This window comes from Lissotriton vulgaris, unplaced genomic scaffold, assembly GCF_964263255.1.
Source record: "Lissotriton vulgaris unplaced genomic scaffold, aLisVul1.2 SCAFFOLD_656, whole genome shotgun sequence".
NCBI lineage: Eukaryota > Metazoa > Chordata > Amphibia > Caudata > Salamandridae > Lissotriton > Lissotriton vulgaris.
In genome coordinates, this window is record NW_028250642.1 from 639,473 (window position 1) to 658,683 (window position 19,211).

Sequence of the window (19,211 nt, forward strand, 5' to 3'; positions counted from 1 at the left end):
AAACTGTCCATCCGGACAGTTGTTTAATGTTCAATAGGTTACTATATATATGAATTACGTGTTATTGAGCCACCGCAGAGGCGCTGAGGAGATTTATGCGGAGCCGCGCTCGCGATCTCCGTAGTCCCGTTGCAATGTTCTCTGTGTCCGGTTCCAATTTTGTTTAATGGACCACTGTTTTTTTAAATAGTCATTTACCCAAGGTCCCTTCCTGACCGTACCAGGGTTCCCTTGTTACGTGTCACCTGAGAAAGCATATCTTTTTGTTTCATTCCCAGGTCTCAAAGCACAAAAAGGAATTATAGAGGGAACAAAACCAAGGGTGCCCTACTCCAAATATAATATAAAACAAAAAATCCTTGGTGTGACACACACATCTAAAATACCTTATAATAGGGGGTCCCCCAATTCTGTATTTAGGGCGGAATTGTTTCTAGTAATTATCAAGGAACATACCCCGTATATGTGTGATGTTTCTAGAAAAGCAGGTCCATTGCCAAGGGATGAAACAAAGTGCAAGTGGAACTCTACATAAATAGGCATAGGAAGTGCCTCTGTAAAGCAACCACCAGGGAGCAAATGACAGGTTCTCACCGATTTGCTCAATTTATCATCATCGGCAGCTTACCTCTATATAGGATGGAATCAACACCGGAAGAAGTGGAAATTGAATTGGTTTATCAATGCTTGCTTTGACTAATATTTGGCTGGTGGATGGCAGGGTGCTTGACCTTTTAAACCAATCAGATTGGATGAAACAGAATGAGGCTTTATCCAATCTAATTGGATACCTGTGATCAATAAGAATTTTCCCCATCAATTAATTAAATGTGATTAAACACAAGATAGTCAATGAGATTGTCCGCAGACAGACTTGTCGTACTGGACTGACTGAGGTAGAGGAAGGATGCAGGCACGTGCATACAAGCAGCCAGACAGAGATTTATGACCAGGCAAAAATCTATTCCACAATCACGTGATTTCCATCCTGCAAAAACGAGGGCTGCATCGAGTAGACTTGTATTACAAATCTTCCACTTTAGAAATTCTCCTGGGCCTGTAAATCTTATCATTGATATCAGGTACAATTCGGTCTTGCGAGAAAATCCTGCCTTTTCTTGGCAGGGATCACTGACATAATAGAGAATGCCAAAATATAGACCTACCAAAATATCGAGGTAAAAATATAGAATGCCAAAATATCGACCTCCTATCTCCAAACAGGTAAGTACAAAAATATTGAATCAAAAATATCGATGTAAAAAATATAGTTAGTCAAAATATCGAACTTTTTTTAATGCTTTAAATTAATTAAAAATGAAATAATTAATATATAGAACTTAAACATAATTAAAATACTTAAATAACCTTACAATTAATAAATAATTAATGTAAGTAAAAAAAACATACAAATTGATTTGTTAATACATATATATATATAAAAGTAATATTAATAAAAAAAATACAATATTTTTACCGTCGGATAGCGGAAAGGGTAAAATTTACTATTACCACTCCAGTGAGTGCAACAGTAGGGAAAGCGTTGGATAGCGTAGAGGTAAAAAAGACTATTCCCACTCCAGAGAGTGCAACAGTAGGGAAAGCGTTGGATAGCGTAGGGGTCAAAATTACTATTCCCACTCCAGAGAGTGCAACAGTAGGGAAAGCGTTGGATAGCGTAGTGGTAAAAATTACTATTCCCACTCAAGGGAGTGCAACAGTAGGGAAAGCGTTGGATAGCGTAGAGGTAAAAATTACTATTCCCACTCCAGAGAGTGCAACAGTAGGGAAAGCGTTGGATAGCGTAGGGGTAAAAATTACTATTCCAACTCCAGAGAGTGCAACAGTAGGGAAAGATTTGGATAGAGTAGGGGTAAAAATTACTATTCCAAATCCAGAGAGTGCAACAGTAGGGAAAGCGCTGGATAGCGTAGCGGTAAAAATTACTATTCCCACTCCAGAGAGTGCAACAGTAGGGAAAGCGTTGGATAGCGTAGAGGTAAAAATTACTATTCCCACTCCAGAGAGTGCAACAGTAGGGAAAGCGTTGGATAGCGTAGGGGTAAAAATTACTATTCCAACTCCAGAGAGTGCAACAGTAGGGAAAGCGCTTTATAGCATATGGGTGAAAATTACTATTCCCACTCCACAGAGTGCTACAGTAGGGAAAGCGTTGGAGAGCGTAGGGGTAAAAATTACTATTCCCACTCCAGAGAGTGCAACAGTAAGGAAAGCGTTGGATAGCGTAGGGGAAACAATTACTATTCCCACTCCAGAGAGTGCAACAGTAGGGAAAGCGTTGGATAGCGTAGGGGTAAAAATTACTATTCCCACTCCAGGGAGTGCAACAGTAGGAAAAGCGTTGGATAGCGTAGGGATAAAAATTACTATTCCCACTCCAGAGAGTGCAACAGTAGGGAAAACGTTGGCTAGCGTAGGGGTAAAAATTACTATTCCCACTCCAGTGAGTGCAACAGTAGGGAAAGCATTGGATAGCAGGAGGGTAAAAATTACTATTCCCACTCCAGTGAGTGCAACAGTAGGGAAAGTAAATACTCCGTATATAAATAAAAATAAAATAAATAATAATACCATGTACAAATTAATTAAAATACTTAACTTTTATATAATATATTAATTAATCAATTAAAAATGCAAATAAAAAATAATTTATAAAAATAACTACCTACTAATACAAATATTTACCAATTAACAATAAATTAATTAACAATTAGAAAATAATTAAACATTTGATAAAATAAAAATAAAAAATTTAAAATAGAATTACTTACAAATAAATTACTCCCCACCCTATACCCCTATAAACTCACAACCCACTACAGAAACAAAATTAATACAATTAACATAATTATCAGTTAATAAATTAATTAAAATTAATTAGCCATTATGTTTAAATTAGTTACCAATTAATAATTAATTAAAAATAAATACCAATGAATAAATTAACATATTTAATTAATTATAATTAAATTACTTCCCACCCTATTCCCCTATAAACCCACAACCCGCTACAGAATTATATTACGCAAAAATTAAATTCCATAAAAATAATTAATTATTATAAATAATAAAATAAATATACACTTTTCAAACATATAGTAACATAAAAACACTTTAAAAATTGATATTAACTTACTTACCTCAAATTCGATATTTTTGTAGTCTATATTCTGTCCATTCGATATTATGTCCATTCTACATTTTTTAATTTGATATTAATGCTATCCTATTCGATATTTTTGTAGTCTATATTCTGTCCAGTCGATATTGTGTCCATTCTATATTTTTTAATCGATATTAATGCAAATCGATAATAAAAACTCGATATTTTGACTGTATACCCATTTTGATGTAATGATTCCCAGTGATCCTGCTGCAACGTCACAGCCAATCTTATGAGCAAAGTAATGCAGAATCGGTAATCCGCCTCTACAAGCTGGCAATAAGTTGGCCACTGGTCTCTGGTTTTGGGCTTTTCATCTACAGATCATGGGGGCATATTAGCGAGAACCTCGTTAAAATTATCGTCGTTTTAGCTGTAGGAAACTGCCGCTGAAACGGCGATAATGGGCTTACTAATATGTGTTATAGAATTCCAATAGAAGCCCAGGTTACATGTTTTGCACATCTAACCAGGGCTTCTATTGGAATTCTATAACGCATATTAACAAGCCCATTACGGCCGTTTTAGTGGCAGTTTCCTGCCACTAAAACGGCGATAATTTTAATGAGGTTCTTGCTAATATGCCCCTTAGTTTCCAGTGGCGCTTCTCTAATTAGTTCAATGGGAGCACAACATGGATACAACAACCAGCATGCACCAGACCTTCACACAAATTCTAGTACAGAAACAGTGTTTTAATGACTTCGAGGGAGAGGGTTGCCTTCAGTAGCAATGAAAGCTTCAATCAATCAATCAATCAATCAGAATACTTGTAGAGCGCGCTACTTACCCGTGAGGGTCTCAAGGGACTGAGGGGAGGGAGGTGCTGCTACTGCTCGAAGAGCCAGCTCTTAAGGAGTCTTCTGAAGGCGAGCATGTTTTGAGTCTGCCGTAGGTGGGTAGGGACGGTGTTCCAGGTCTTGGCGGCGAGGTAGAAGAAGGATCTTCCGCCGGAGGTTGTTCGTTGGATGCGGGGGACATTGGCGAGGGCGAGGTTGGTGGAGTGGAGCTGGCGGGTTGGGGTGTAGAAGTTGAGTCTGCTGTTCAGGTAGGCTGGTCCGGCGTTGTGGAGTGCTTTTTGAGTGTGGGTGAGGAGCTTGAAGGTGATCCTCTTGTCAACGGGGAGCCAGTGTAGGTCTCTCAGGGGGGGGTGATGTGGCTGCGGCGGGGGACATTGACGATCAGTCGGGCGGAGGCATTTTGGATGCATTGCAGTCGTTGTAGGTGTTTGGCAGGGATTCCTGCATAGAGTGCGTAGCCTTAGTCCAGTATGCTGCTGACGAGGGCCTGTGTCACCGTTCTTTTTGTTTCGGTCAGGATCCACTTGTAGATCCTGCGGAGCATGCGGAGGGTGTTGTAGCAGGAGGAGGAGACGACGCTGACCTTTTTAGACATGGAGAGGGAGTAGTCGAGGATGAATCCTAGGTTGCGTGCATGGTCGGTGAGTGTTGGTGCCGTTCCCAGTGTGGTCGGCTACCAGAAGTAGTCCCAGGCTGAGTGGGTGGGTCCGAGGATGAGTACCTCCGTCTTGTTCGAGTTCAGTTTCAGACCGCTGTTCTGCATCCATTCGACGACGGACGTTGGTTTTGGTGGTGTGCGGGTCCTAAGTGAGGGAGAGGATGAGCTGGGTGTCGTCGGTGTAGGAGTTGATGTTGAGGTCGTGTTGGCAGGCCACTCGTGCGAGGGGGCCATGTAGACCTTGAACAGAGTCGGGCTGAGGGATGAGCCCTGGGGGACGCCGCAGATAATGTCGGTGGCTTCAGAGCGGAAGGGCGGGAGGCGGACGCTCATGGTTCTGCCGGAGAGGAAGAACGTGGTCCAGTCAAGGGCCTTCTCTTGGATTCCGGCTTCTAGGAGGCGTGTCTTTAGCGTACGATGGCAGACCGTGTCGAAGGCAGCTGACAGGTCCAGGAGGATGAGGGCTGACATTTCGCCGTTGTCTACTTGGCACCTGATGTCGTCTGTGGCGGCGATGAGGGCTGTCTCGGTGCTGTGGTTTTGTCTGAACCCAGACTGGGACGACAGGTCCAAGATGTTGTTGTCTTCCAGGTGGCGGGCCAGTTGCATGTTGACGATTTTCTCGATGACCTTTGCCAGGAACGGGAGCAGAGAGATGGGTCGGAAGTTCTTGAGGTCCTTGGGGTCCGCTATGGGCTTCTTGAGGAGAGCGTTGATTTTGGCGTGCTTCCAGCCTTCTGGGAATGTAGCTGTTTCGAAGGAGATGTTGATGATCTTCTGTAGTTGGGTTACGATGGCGGCGTCTGCTTTGTTGAATACGTGATGTGGGCACGGGTCTGACGGAGATCCTGAGTGGATTGAGTTCATGACCTTGCGTTTCTCGTCGTCATTGATGTTGGCCCAGGAGGTAAGGGCGGTTGGCGCTGGTGGTGTTCACAGGGGGAGCGGGGTCTGGCGTAGTCGGGGCGGTCATGGTGTTGAAGCTGTCATGGATGTCAGTGATCTACTGTAACATTTCTTCCCTTTCACTGGGTGTCTTTGAAGAAGGTGTCTATAATTCAAATGTATATGCGCCTCACTTTCAAAGTGCTTCTTTCCGAGCATAAACATTTGTAACTTCGTGGGGCATAATTCTAGAGATTTCATGTATGTAACATACTCAAATCCTATGACAAAACACATTTATCTCAAATTGGATTTTTAGAAACGTTTTTCAAAAACAACTATGGTGAAGTAACGAAACGTCAAACATTCTCCAGCTGGTACTGTTTGCTTGTTGCGCCTGGCTGTAAAGAGTATTGTGGGGTGTTAGCATGTTTGTGTTGAAAACTCAAGGAGACACAATCTTTTGTTCCTTTAGAAGAAAGGTAGCCCGTACTGTAGCAGGAAGAGTGCAGTGCAGTGTGAAAATAGATTCAGAGAGTACCCACGTCATCGGTACAGACTCTATAAAGCATGAAATACCAAGGCCATACCCTGTCTTGCATGTATCGAATCCTTTGAAGTGAGCTGGTGAGAGACATAGCACAGACATATGTCGTCTCCAGGAAGACTTTCAGACACCATGTTAAAATGATATTATGTGGTACATAAAACCTGGCATGACAGGATGTACGTTTTCTGAGAGTTTCAGATACCAATTATGCTGGAACTTGTGAGTGATAGTGGAATATATACCATTACGTCGCATGCGATTACAACCCATGCGATTACAATGCAGTTGTTACAACGACCGCGTTGTTACATCACAGTACCATTTCAACGAAAGTCGTTACAACGACTTGCTCTAGATGGCGCGCTGGATTTAGGAATAATATAATTCACTATTCCAACTCCAGTGTGTGCGCAACAGTAGGGAAAGTGTTGGAATAGCAAATTATACTATTCCTTTTTAAAGCGCCATCTAAAGCAAATTGTTGTAAAGACTTGCATTGTCATGATACTGCGATGTAACAACACTGTCGTTGTAACAACTGAGTTGTAAAGGTAACACGATGTAATGACTGCGTTGTTAAGGTTATTTCCTGTGATAGTGCAGCAAGGAAATGCATCTAACACACCAATCCAGGGGCAGGATTTCTCAACAACCTTAAATCACCATGAGCCCGATATATACATTACAAGTGAAAAAGACCGTTTTGGGACAAAGTAGTCCGTTGTGGGTGTGGGTGTTCTGCTGTAAATCAATGCTTGCGAAAAGCGTTCTGTGTGAGAATAGCGTTCTGACATGTCTTGAAGTGGGTGTGTCGTTTAGCATTGTTATGAGCGTGTGCCTTCAGAGATGCCGGAAGCATTGCGGAGAGGGGGAATAGCGTCCTTGGAGTTGTGGCTTTTGGCAGTGATGCTGTGTAGGGCGTCTAAGTGCACCAAGCAAGTCTTTGGGGAGTGTGTGAACCTACTAAGGCACACGCCCTCAGTGTACATGCCTGGACTGATCAGGGGCGTCGGCAGGAGCGGACATACACGTTCGCATTCTGCGGAAAAGACAACAAACCGCAGAGCACACGTTCACCTTCCGTGCAACAGAAAGAGGGGTTCTGAGCAGCCGCACAGGCAAGTCGCATGAAACAATAAATGTACTATGCCATGAACTTTTAACAGGGGCGTCGGCAGGAGCGGACAGACACGTTCGCATTCTGTGGAAAGGACATCAAACCGCAGAGCACACGCTCACCTTCCGCACAACAGAAAGAGGGGTTTTGAGCAGCCGCACAGGCAAGTCTCATGAAACAATAAATGTACTATGCCAAGAACCTTTAAAAAAACTTTGCCTTGCCTATTCTAACCATTTAAGACATTCTTTTTCGTACCAGGACAACGTCGGGACGGGCTGCTAGTGCTACATAAAGTTACAGGAAAATCATTTCAAAGTTTTGCGACAAAGAGCATGAAGAAAGCCAACCTTTCCTCAAGCCCTTAATGTAAGGAATCAGTAACAGTTGTGCATATGACCATCTCAAATCTCTGATGAGATAATAATGTTTTACACATTCAGTCAGATAGCCAGGACCTACACTATGAATTTTCAAGCTCTCTGGGAGCCACTATAGGGAACTGAGATGTGATGTGATATGTTGATGATGTGGGATCTTCAAAACCAGTCTAGCTGTTGGTTTTATCACCAGTTGAAGCCAACAAACCAGACACAGAGGAAGACCAAGATAAAGTGAGTGAGCATAATCCAGGTTTATGTAACTAGAGCATAGACAACTGTATTGATACTGAGACAAGAAAAATGTCCAAACATTTTTTTAAAGAGCGTAATAAAGAAAAACAGATGCCGGTAGTGGACTATACGGGGCGGAGGTATTACTCAGCTTCAAATTTGGCACCTAGATTTCTCACTGTGCTAATGGGGTAAGGGGACTCTCCCACTTCCTTAAGCCACCAATCAGGTGACCAGATGGCTTGGGGAACACCAAAGATCAAAAGTTAGTTTTTTTCCAAGAATAATTTCAGACAGCTGTTCTTCGTCCATTGAGGAAGCTGAGTAAGGCATACTCCAACGGCTTCCTGAGAAATGGCAGGATTTTTATCAATGGGGAACATCATCTGTGCATCGTAAGCAAACAAAGCCACCCTAAGAGCATAGGACTTAATAGTTATAGCTAAAGGGGCCATTTAGACATTAATAACATTGGGCTACAAGTAGAGGGCTGTGGCATTCCATAGTTTAGCTCTTTAGAGTTCGGCTGAAAAAAAGAGATCCTGATTAATTGGTTTCTGTCAAAAATGAAATATTTTATCCAGCTTATGGCCAGCCCCTCGACCCCCACACTTGCAAGTTGTGTATGCAAGATAGAGTGTGACACGGGTGCGGCTCGTGTCACAGAAAAAAGGCTGAGCAGGGGAGTGGGGGTGGAAAGGGGGACTTAGGGACAGCAATTTAAAAAATAAAAAAAACTTACCTGCTGCCCTCCATGGAGTCGCGCTCCTCTGCTCTCTTCCTCTTCTGAAGGTTGAAGGCACAGGCTTCCAGCCTGCTCTGCGGCCAATCTTGAAGTTGCTCTTGCATGAGACCAGGATTGGCCTGAGCGCCCTCAATTTGAGCTCCAGGACAGAATGTGAGTCTGTGCCTTTTTATCTCCAATCCAGCAGCGTTGCTGGGTTGGAGAGAACTTTCACTGTGCATGATGGTTTGGCCCACCTGCGCCGGCCGGCCAAACCATCCTGTGCAGTGAAGGGAGTGCATATACCACTCCCCTTAGTGCCTGTCGTCACTGTGGTCCAGTCACCAAGACTGTCAAAGGGAAATAAAATGGTAATAGTACGGGTTTAAGTTTTGTTATCCTTTCTTTCTCATGATTTGAAGGGTGCTGGCAATGGGGGGCAGGGGGGTGACGCTCCTTCAGCATATCGGAGGAGCCGACCTGACACTATGTTGAATGCTGTGGTGTGTCCAACAGCACTAGAGCAGCAGAGTGACCTTGATTCAAGCTGAACGTGCAAAATTGGGTAACTTGATGCAGTGCGAATGTAATTTGGATGAAAACAGGAAGACATGCAGAAGCCTGTGCTGTTCTAGTCAGACAGCTAACAGTTGACTAACCTTTCAATTATCTTGGTAGCAAAGCTATTGGATGATAATTTGATAGGACTTTAGGATCCATCAATGGTCTTTTGGCAGTGGTAAAACATATGCATGCTTCCTGAAGTCAGAAACAGTCACGGTCTCCAGTGATTAACCAAACCGTTGGTCAAGCCTCAGATTTATGATCTACAGTGCCTTCCTAGGCCTTCTTGGGAGGCCAGGGCCTGACAGGAAGCTGAACATGCACTTAATCAATGCTTGGGGTGAGTCCGCCAGTGATACCCATGCAGCGCACTAGGAGAGATAGCTGGCTCTGTAGTGGGCAAAGAATCGATATTTCCTGGAGGAATTAAAGAAAATCCAGTTACATTTTCTCTATCTTACCATAAAATAACTCAGACAAGTGTTCACAGAATTTTAAGGAAGGAGTAATGTAGGGGCTTAACTGAGAGGAATTAAGTGAGAATTAACAATTTTGAGAATTTCATTAGGGCCACTAGGGGTCTCGTTAAAGTTCTACATATAAAGGTCTGTCGGTGTCCTCCTGATGAATTTATAATACTTTTAATGCCTCCTTGAAGTTTTATGTGAAAGGTGGTCATTCCTTCTCTGTATTGTTCTCAGCGTTTTTCACTTGCTTCTTTCTTCCTGCAGGGCCTATGTAAACCATGGGACCTGAAGCTTTTACTTTAGCGGGTTAAGTAATTAAGAGCTAATAAGAGCTAATTATTGAAACAGTTGGCATTATCTTCAAAAGAGCCTTCCAGAGAGGGAGGGTGTGGTTAACATTTTAATAAATGGCTGTTCACAAATCTTGCTCCAAGCCTGAGACAGCTTAATGTTCAAGTAGGTGGCTGGGAAGCAGCCTTCCCAAGCTTGGAGAGTGAGAAGAATACTCAGCCTCTGATTATAATCTAAGAAAAGTCTGTTATGCCTCACTGTTTTGTTTTCCCAGGACCACATTCCTTAGCAAGCTATTAAGCAAGATTGGGATTTAGACTCTAAAAGTAGTGATTTATTGACCCTGTCCTGCCTGAGGTTAAGGACATTTAGATCTTAATGCAAGATGGCAACATTCATCGTACAGCTCATTCATGCCCAAGCCCCAAAGCAATTTTAAATGTGTAAGTTGAATATATATTTAATTAGTAATATACAGAGCAGTTGTGGGTTGTTGTGTTTAGGAATACGGCGAGAATCTAATTTAATTATAATTTACTTATTTTTAATAATAATAATTTTCTAAATGTGAATTAAATATTTATTTAGTTATTAATTACGTAAATTGCTTCATTGCTTATTTTTAATTTACTTAACATTTACGGTTAATTTGTTATTTGAAAGTACATTTTATATTTCATAGTTTAATTGCTAATTTATATTTTGGTAGTACGTTTTGGGTTTGTAGGGCAACGGTGTGAATAATTGATTTTCATTAATATCATTAGGTTTTTTAAATATTTAATTGATAATTATATATGTTCAGTTTTTAATTGTTTATTGTTTAAATTATTTGTTTCATTTGACTTACCTATTATTTTATTGATAGGTTTATTAACCAATACATTTGTCAAATATACTATTATTTTTAATTTGATTTCTTTTTTAAGTAATATTTAAATGTTAATATTGTTTTTAAATGTAATTTATTATGTGTTTTCGTTTTCGGTAGTAGGAAGGGAAGTACATTTTATTTTAAATAATTTTACATATTTATTTGATAATTTACTTTGTGTTATTACAATTTTCATTTTTTAAATTAATATACTATATATATATATATATATATATATATATATATATATATATATATATATATATATATATATATATATATATATATATATATATATATATATATATATATATATATATATATATGAATGGAAAAGGTCAGTTCAAATTCCTCCCAGCTATTCAGCTGTTTAAACAAAGACCTCCGTCATGAGCACAGCGCAACCGCGGCTGGTGACGCAGCGGTTCCGTCACCAGCATGAGCTCCCCGCGCGGCACCCCCGCCCCCTTAGCATTGCGAAGGGGTTAAATATGTTTGCTACTGATGCGACATCAGATGAGCCAGGAAAGGTCACGAAGTCAGAAATATTATCTTACATCATTAAGACCAGACTATATGACCCGATAGTCTCAACAAATATGGTAAACGCACCAAAGGAAAACCAAAACACGGAAACCATAGAACAGCATGATGATGAGCATAGGTCAAGAGGCAATCGCCCTATATTCAAAGGAGAATTGATCTGCCTCAAATTACGGACGAAAACAATCATAAGACCTCTGGCCATGACCCCTTAACAATCAATTTTAAAAACCAAACTGTTATTTATTCCTGAATATCACACTGAAGGACCACATGACATCCTGAAAAGAGGGAACATTTTGAAACTTTTTAGATGTACTTCTGAATTGTGCCACATTGAATCCAATGATATAATCTCAATTGAGTTTAAATCTATCGGAAGTAATCAATTCACAGAACCAACTTTAATCACTTTTTCAACTGTAGCAATCAAGGAACAGGTAATATCAAGGTCTGACCTATTTAACAAATGGGGCATCAAAATAGTTCCCCAAGCCGAACCACAGTATCCATCGGTCCTTGCAAACCCCCGGCCATACTAGATAAACCAGGACCACAAGCTCTATCAATATTAAGATCAGCTAAAGACCGATCCCCAGTAAGGCGATCCATCCAAAAATAGAGGAGGCAAAACCACAGCGATTGACTGGGGCTGGCTGCCAGCGGCCCTGGACGGGGGAAATCACAATTGAACTCAACCCGGTCTCTCAGTGTGTTCATGGAACATCAATGGCCTTACACCAAAACTTCAATCTTCAGATGTGATAACGTTTTTAAAAAATTATGAGGTTACACTATTGCAGGAAACATGGTCAGCCTCCCAATAGAAGGATACTTGGAATACAGAACACCTGCTCAGAGGCTGCATAAGTCTGGCCTACCCAGTGGCGGTCTCTCAATCTACATTTCAGCCAAGTTAAATGTTATTATAGCGCAATTGACATTTGAAGAAGATTGGATCTCCGGCGTAAGGATCGTCAATCCCAACAGACCGAACAGCTGAGCCTGATCAATATCTACATCTCACAAAGCATCAGGGAGAAAAAAACAAAGTTTAATCACCTACTCCAGGTATTGTGTAATCTACAAAGTAACTATAAAAGACCAGCTTGCCTAGTATCCGGCGATTACACGTCAAACCTTTTTCAAGAACTTTCGGAAGAGTATGACGCACCGTGGTCAAACATTCTGGAACAAATAAATCCCACTGGCAATAAATACAGCAAACTAGGCGAATATATGGTGCTACAACTCAGTGCTCTGGGCTACCCAATTTTAAATGGTTGCTTCCCTAAGGATAATCCTCCCAACTTGCAAGATCAAATGGTCACACCCATTCTTTTCTAGACTATACCATCTGTAACATGGACATCCTCCCTTTCATCGAGAATTACACCATAGCTGTTCGAGGAGACAGTGATCATCTCCCCCAAGTAACCACCTTGTCATTTCACTTAGCACATCATACCATGAAAAGCCCGACTTCAAGAGGTAACTATACTGAAAATCTCAAAAGGTTGAAATGGTCTGATCCAATTATACCAGCAATAATAAGCCAATTTAGAGATCAGCGAGATTCAATGAGTAGTGCTGCATCCCCGCCCACTACATCATTGGGACTCTTCTCCCAGGAACTGCTTAAAAAATTCCCACGTACCACGCGACAAACCAAAATAGGAAACAGGCAATAATAACAGCCAAAATCAGGTAATTAAAATCAATACCGAACAGTGGGCAAGACAAGCATGCAGGCTCCCAAGGGAAGATCATAATCTCAACAAATATGAGCAAGCCCAAAAAGCTCTTCGACATGCAATATTCATCAAGAAAAAGAAACGTCTCAGAGCAATTCTGGCTAAAATTGATACACGCAGGTAAAAATCATAACCCATAATCCTTTTGGTCACTTGTTAATTCCAAAACACACAAACAAGAAGGACAAAGTAGCGCTAACATCTCTAAAGCTGAATGGGTATCCTATCTAACAACTCATTTTGAGGAACCAGAAAAAGATGTCGCATTGGCCAAACCACTAGCTACGGCTCTACAACCCAATGTATGCCAATCATTAGGCATAATGGATGTAGGACACTAGGAAACCACGCTGAATTAAACACAAAGACTCCATCGACAGCTGATGCGAAATCCTTTCTTCAGCCCACAGAACTGTCACAAAGTGTACCAACAACACTGGGAATTATTACAGAAAAACTGCTCAAATTATAACAGAGGGCAGCTCAGATGGAGCTCCAGGGCCAAATGGTCTACACCAGTATCTGTTTAAACAGGATACAAAATTTTGTGCCAATCAATTGGCACCTCTTTTTTCCTATTGCCGGATCAACTCGGTATTACCGGAATGGTGGCAAGGTGCCATTATACATCCAATTTATAAAGGCGGTAAGAGATCAGACCCGAAAAATCATAGGATGATCACCCTTCTGAATGTGGAATCGAAGTACTATGCTAAACTGCTCCTTCAAGACCTGGCGTCCTGGGCCGCAAAAAAACATTTTATACCCTTTAACCAGATAGGATTTGTGCAAAAATCAGGCACCATAACAAATTTGCTTGCAATTTCTGTCCTGTTGGATAAAGTGTCAGCCTCAGGAACGTTAATGCATGGCTGTTTCGTTGACTTTAAGACTGCTTTCGAACTCTAACCTCGAAGCCGATTATGGCTCAAACTGAATAAATGGGGGATTCCACCAGTGCTATTAGCTATAACTAGCCATTATCGCGCTACACACTAACACATGGATCCGGATAGAAATTGGGGATGGAGCATACATCTCAAGGAAAATACAAATAACCTGCGGAGTGAAACAAGGGTGTGTGCTGGCGCCCCTTCTTTGCAACCTTTTCATTTCCGATTTGTCAGAGTCACTTGACGAAGTTAACTCTAATCCTCCAAAACTCATGGAACAAGAGTTAGTAATCTACTGTATGCGGAAGATCTGGTCCTGCTTAGTCACACCAGGGTTGGCTTCCAGAGACTACTTGATCGGTTGTCTCTATATACCATTGAAAACGATCTGGAACTCAATTCAACAAAGAGAAGGGCAATCACCTTTGGGCAAAGGAAATATCAAGGTGGCGGTTGGCAATACAATGGTAAAAATGTGGACAGAGCCCTTTCTTACAAGTACCTGGGGGGTCCATTTGGATAGAAGGGGATCATTCTCTAAACATGGAGATGAGGTAGAAGTTAAAGCCCTGACAATCCAGGTGGCTTTTAAGACTCTTGCAAGGCAACTGCCCAGTCCTAGTATGACCCCACTCATAACTGTCATGAAGGCAAAAATCATCAATTTCCTCACATATAGCCAGGAGATCATGAACAAAATAATAACAAGAACATTCAAACAGATGCTGAGCCTACCAAAAACTTCATCTCCCGCTAAAATAGGTCTTGAGTTTGGTCTTCAAGACCATCGAGCAGTAGGGCGTGGAGCGTATATTAGGCTGTGCAATAAATTGCGTACCTCCAGAGAAGGAAGCCTGGAAGCCCTCTAATGGGCGGAAATCTCAGCCGGTCAACTTGGCAGTTCATACTGGCGCTATCTGCAAGACCCTCTAAAACTCCTCAATACAGAAGAAATCTGGACCTCTAATCCATCGCAACAGGCACTTAAAATTCATATCAAAAGAGACGTCTGCATCTGGTCTTTTCATTTGGATAGAGCCCAACTGGTACAATGTAAGCAAACCTGGGCAATTATATCAGGATTTAAGCCAGGGATTATAGCACCCCATCTGTCATGTACCTACTCAGTGCTGTGGAAAAAAAGATTTTTGTCCCTCAGAATGGGTGAATGGCCATTCCTGTATCATTTGCCAAGTTGGCGCTGTGCAAATTCCAACATGACGTGCAGGGGGTGCAGGAGTAGCATGGAAACAATTGAGCATGTGGTATGTCTATGTCCTGCAGTCCATGACGATGGAAAGATCTTGTTAAAGAGTGAATGGAACAAACTTGGCATTCGCACGTGCTGGCAAGCTATCCTTACATCAATGAACCCCGACAATACACAGCTTAATATCTGGTTCACCAAGTATGTCACAGAAACAGCAAGAAGATTTATAAACAGTGATAGCCAGCAAGTCATCAATGGTTTATTATTAATGGATGGATTAAGCACTACGTTGTTCTGTTGATTTGCACATTCCTCCGCACCATTCAAGAGAAGTTGACTACTGCCTCCTGCATATGGACTATCTTGCTTTTCTGTGTATCCCTGGAACTTTCAAATTATTGTATGCAGGGATGTTATCATATAAATGGAACTGCATCATCAGGAACTTTACCACAAACATATAAAATTGCATTACCAGCGTTATTAATGATTGCTTTTAAATAACTAATGTCTGCCCTGTGGCCCTAGCAGATGATACAACTAGAATGGATGACTATGGTTCTTAACTGTTTCTTAATTACTTCTTTAAAAAAAAAAATCGTACTGTTTAGATAAGTTAATACTTTATTATTATGACTAAATATAGGTTTACAGGATTTTAAATTATTTATTGATGAACTTTACCTTTTTACTTGTTGTGATGGTACAAACAGACTTAATGGACATACTCGGTGGGTCCTTAAAAAAAACAATTCTCCAAGAAGAAACAACTTAACTAAAAACACAGGACCTAGATAACTCCCGTCCTTTGTACCATGTTTAAATATCTTAATAGCCATTTTGATATATGTTTTTTTATAAGCGATGTATGTTCACCAGTGTAATGATTTTTAATAATCAAAGTATTTTCACGAGTTCTATTTACTGTTGTTCAGTTTTTATTGTTTTCATGTTTTACTATTTTTTATTTTTATATAATTTTATTTTGAAAAACGTCATTAAAAATTCTTTCTATGTTAAATGTATTAATGTGTCATATTTGTTTATATATGCTTTTGAATAGCATTTGCTTAATTGCTGTTAATATTATTTATGTATTTTTGAATTGTTAAAATATGGGTTTACATTTTAAATATTTGTATGTATATCTTTTATTTACTTAGTTTAAAATATGAATTAAAACTATTTGTATATGGTAATTCGAATATTTAAATACAATTGGATAAATTGTCGATTGCACAGATATTTAATATTGTGTTAGGTTTAATATTTTAGGTTTAATATATGTAAAAAAAATGTTTCATTATTGTTATTGTTTTTATCTATTTAAGCATTGTTTGGACTACTATACCTCCAAGCAGCATAGACTAATTGTAAATACACACTAGGCTCGGCTTGAGTAACAGATCTCCATCCATTTAGGGTCATAAACGTATATACCTCTTTAAAAACAATATAATTGTCCTTCAAGTGATATGTGCAGCACTCAAGTCTGTCAGATGCAAAGACTGTAAGCCTTCGAGCAGTGCTTGTGTCCATGCAATGAATCCTGACCACATGCAGGTAAAACAAACACAAACAGTTAACAGCAAGAGCGGTATAATGAGAGCCAGAAAGATGTAAGTGAGCCAAGAATTAGATTACCAGAAGAGCCCTAGAGCCAAGGGATGAAGAGTAAGCAGGAGAGAGGCAAGAAATGACTAAAAGAACCATAGAGAGCATTAGAATACAGGAGTATTAGAGGTGAATGGAGCCAGAAAACACAAAGGCAGAAGCAGAACATGACAGCGGTGGAGGCAGGAAGGACATCTGTGAAAGGGATAAGAAGTCAATGGTGAGGAACATCCACCATCCCCACAATGGGCAATCATAGGGAGAGAGGGTCCTATGTGGAGTTGGGTACCGTAAGGCCTCTCATCTTTGCTGATCCTTGGGCCAAGCGAGTCAAGGAGGATGGATCCATGGTGAGCCACCTTAGAATGGAGACTCCGTGGATCTGTCCACTGCACAAGTAGGTGCCTAGGCTGGTACCCACCTACACACTGTCTCTCTCCTCAAGCTCCGATGACAACGTAGCATGGCGAGGAGTGGGCTGCGGTTCACAGGGACCTATAAGTATATCACACAAGAGTAGTGCATGAAATGGAAATATAAAATTGCAAGTACTCACAGTGCCCGTGTACCTATGTCCTAATGAACAGTGCTGGTACTCTCCCATTAAAAGTATGGAAGCTCTGCCCAGAAGTGCAGATACACTCCCTTTCAAATGAAAGAAGTGCATGTCCTCAGTCCCTGACAGGACAGGTCCATTCATAGTACTGCGAGAGTGGCTCACCCAGGAGTCTCCAGGTTGGGCCCAGGCACATTCCAAGACACCCTGAGATGGAAGCACTCTACAGGGGTGTGTCCCACACACGGAACAGAGGGAGAGGGGGTGTAGAAACAGTCAGAAGTGTGACACGATGGGATGTGCAGCGCTCTAGAGTCAGCATTCACCAAAAGAAACCGAGGTGCACGGATGGGCTCTCAAACCCTAGAGAAAAACATGAGAACTAAGAAAGAGAAAGAGAATAAGAGCCGCAGATGAAGGGGGGGTCAAAGAACGACGTGAACAGCATGGACTACATAAATGTAACTCTGGGAGGAAGGCGCAAATTAACAGAGAGCAAAAGAGGGCGAAGGAGCTACAGAGGGGAGAAAAGAGAAGAAAGAGGAAGAAGAGCCCGGAGGAAGTGTAACAGTTGGTGGCAGAGACTGTGATTTGAGAAATGGGGAAACGAGAGCGAGAGCAGCAGAGGGAGGAAACACCCAGGAAACCATGCACAGAGTGACGAAAAAGCGTATGATCGCAGGTGAAAGAGTGAAAGATGGAACCCAGAAACATGATAGATAATAACGAATGAGAGCAGCTGAGGGCAAGAGCGTCGAAACAACACGAGGACAGACACGAATGACAGCAAAAGAAGGGAAACAGAAACAGGAATAGACAGCGGTGAAAAACAAAGGTTAAAAAAACTGGAAAATTGGAGATATACGAATGAGAGTAACAGAGGAAAATAAGATCAATCTAAGGAGAGAAGGAGAGCAGAGAGAGGAGGAATTAAAGAGGCTGCGGAAGAAATATAAACGTGAAATCAAAAGGAGAAAGTAGAGCTTCAGAAGGCAGAAAGGAGCAGGGAACCTGAAGGGGTGAAAGGATAGAAGGGGCAGACGGACGAAGGGAGCCAGTGTAAAAGAAGCAGACCACGGAAGGAGAGCTGTCGGTGGGAACTGAAGGGTACTGCATGCCGTGAGAGGTACCTCTCTGGAGCTCTCGGCGCTCAGTCCTGATGCTGCTACCCGAGACCCTCTGAATTCACAGCCAGTGATCCGGCTGCCTGCCTGCATTAGGCTCGCGGGTGGGTTTGACTGCTGGAGTCCCTCTCAGCGCCGCGGCTCCTGCACCCCAGGATCTTTGCACAGCTCGGTCTGCCTCTCCCGGCTCCATCCACTGGATGTCGGCTCAGCCTCCTGGAGCAGCGAGGTGCGCGCTGCTCATTGGCTCCCAGGCATTGGTCCTCGCCCACGTCATCCCTCCCCCTCCCATCCTCTTCTAACCCAAAACGTGCTCGTTTCTGTGTGTGCAGCTTCTGCTCTCTCGGCTTCCCACAGCAGCGCCCTGCTCGCGTCTCCGTCCAGGACTCTTTACCTGCCTCCATTCACACACACACGAAAAGAGAACTTCAGTGATGGCATCCTGATAAATTTGTGCAGGTGGTGGTCACTAGGCCGGCACAATGGTTGTTTATGGGAGCTTTGACGCAGAGCAAAAAAGACAAAGCAGTTAATTAGAAAAACAAAAAAAAAGCAGGCGAAAGAACCTTAAGGAGAAAGCAGGGATGAAAAGAACCCCCGGCCCCGAGATAAAGAAAGAGGAAGTGTATGGCGGCGAAGAAATGAAAATGGGGTAGGCTCCTACGAATATCTTAGGATTGCTGGGTGGACAGAGTTCTAGCAGCAGCGAGAGGCCTGCTTTGTGCAGGCAGGAATGATACGACTTGTACCCTTAATTATGCATGTGGGTAACCCCTAAAGCCTCCTCCG

General features: G+C 41.9%; 1 protein-coding gene across 1 annotated transcript in view; it reads right to left on the reverse strand.

Moving 5' to 3' along the window:
* Window positions 1-18,632, reverse strand: part of CHST15 (carbohydrate sulfotransferase 15) — a 418,011-nt gene extending 399,379 nt beyond the window's left edge. The window contains exon 1 of the mRNA XM_086950617.1: window positions 18,429-18,632. The gene's annotated coding sequence lies outside the window, so the exon portion shown is untranslated. The remainder of the gene's footprint in view (window positions 1-18,428) is intronic.
* Window positions 18,633-19,211: the final 579 nt, after the last annotated feature.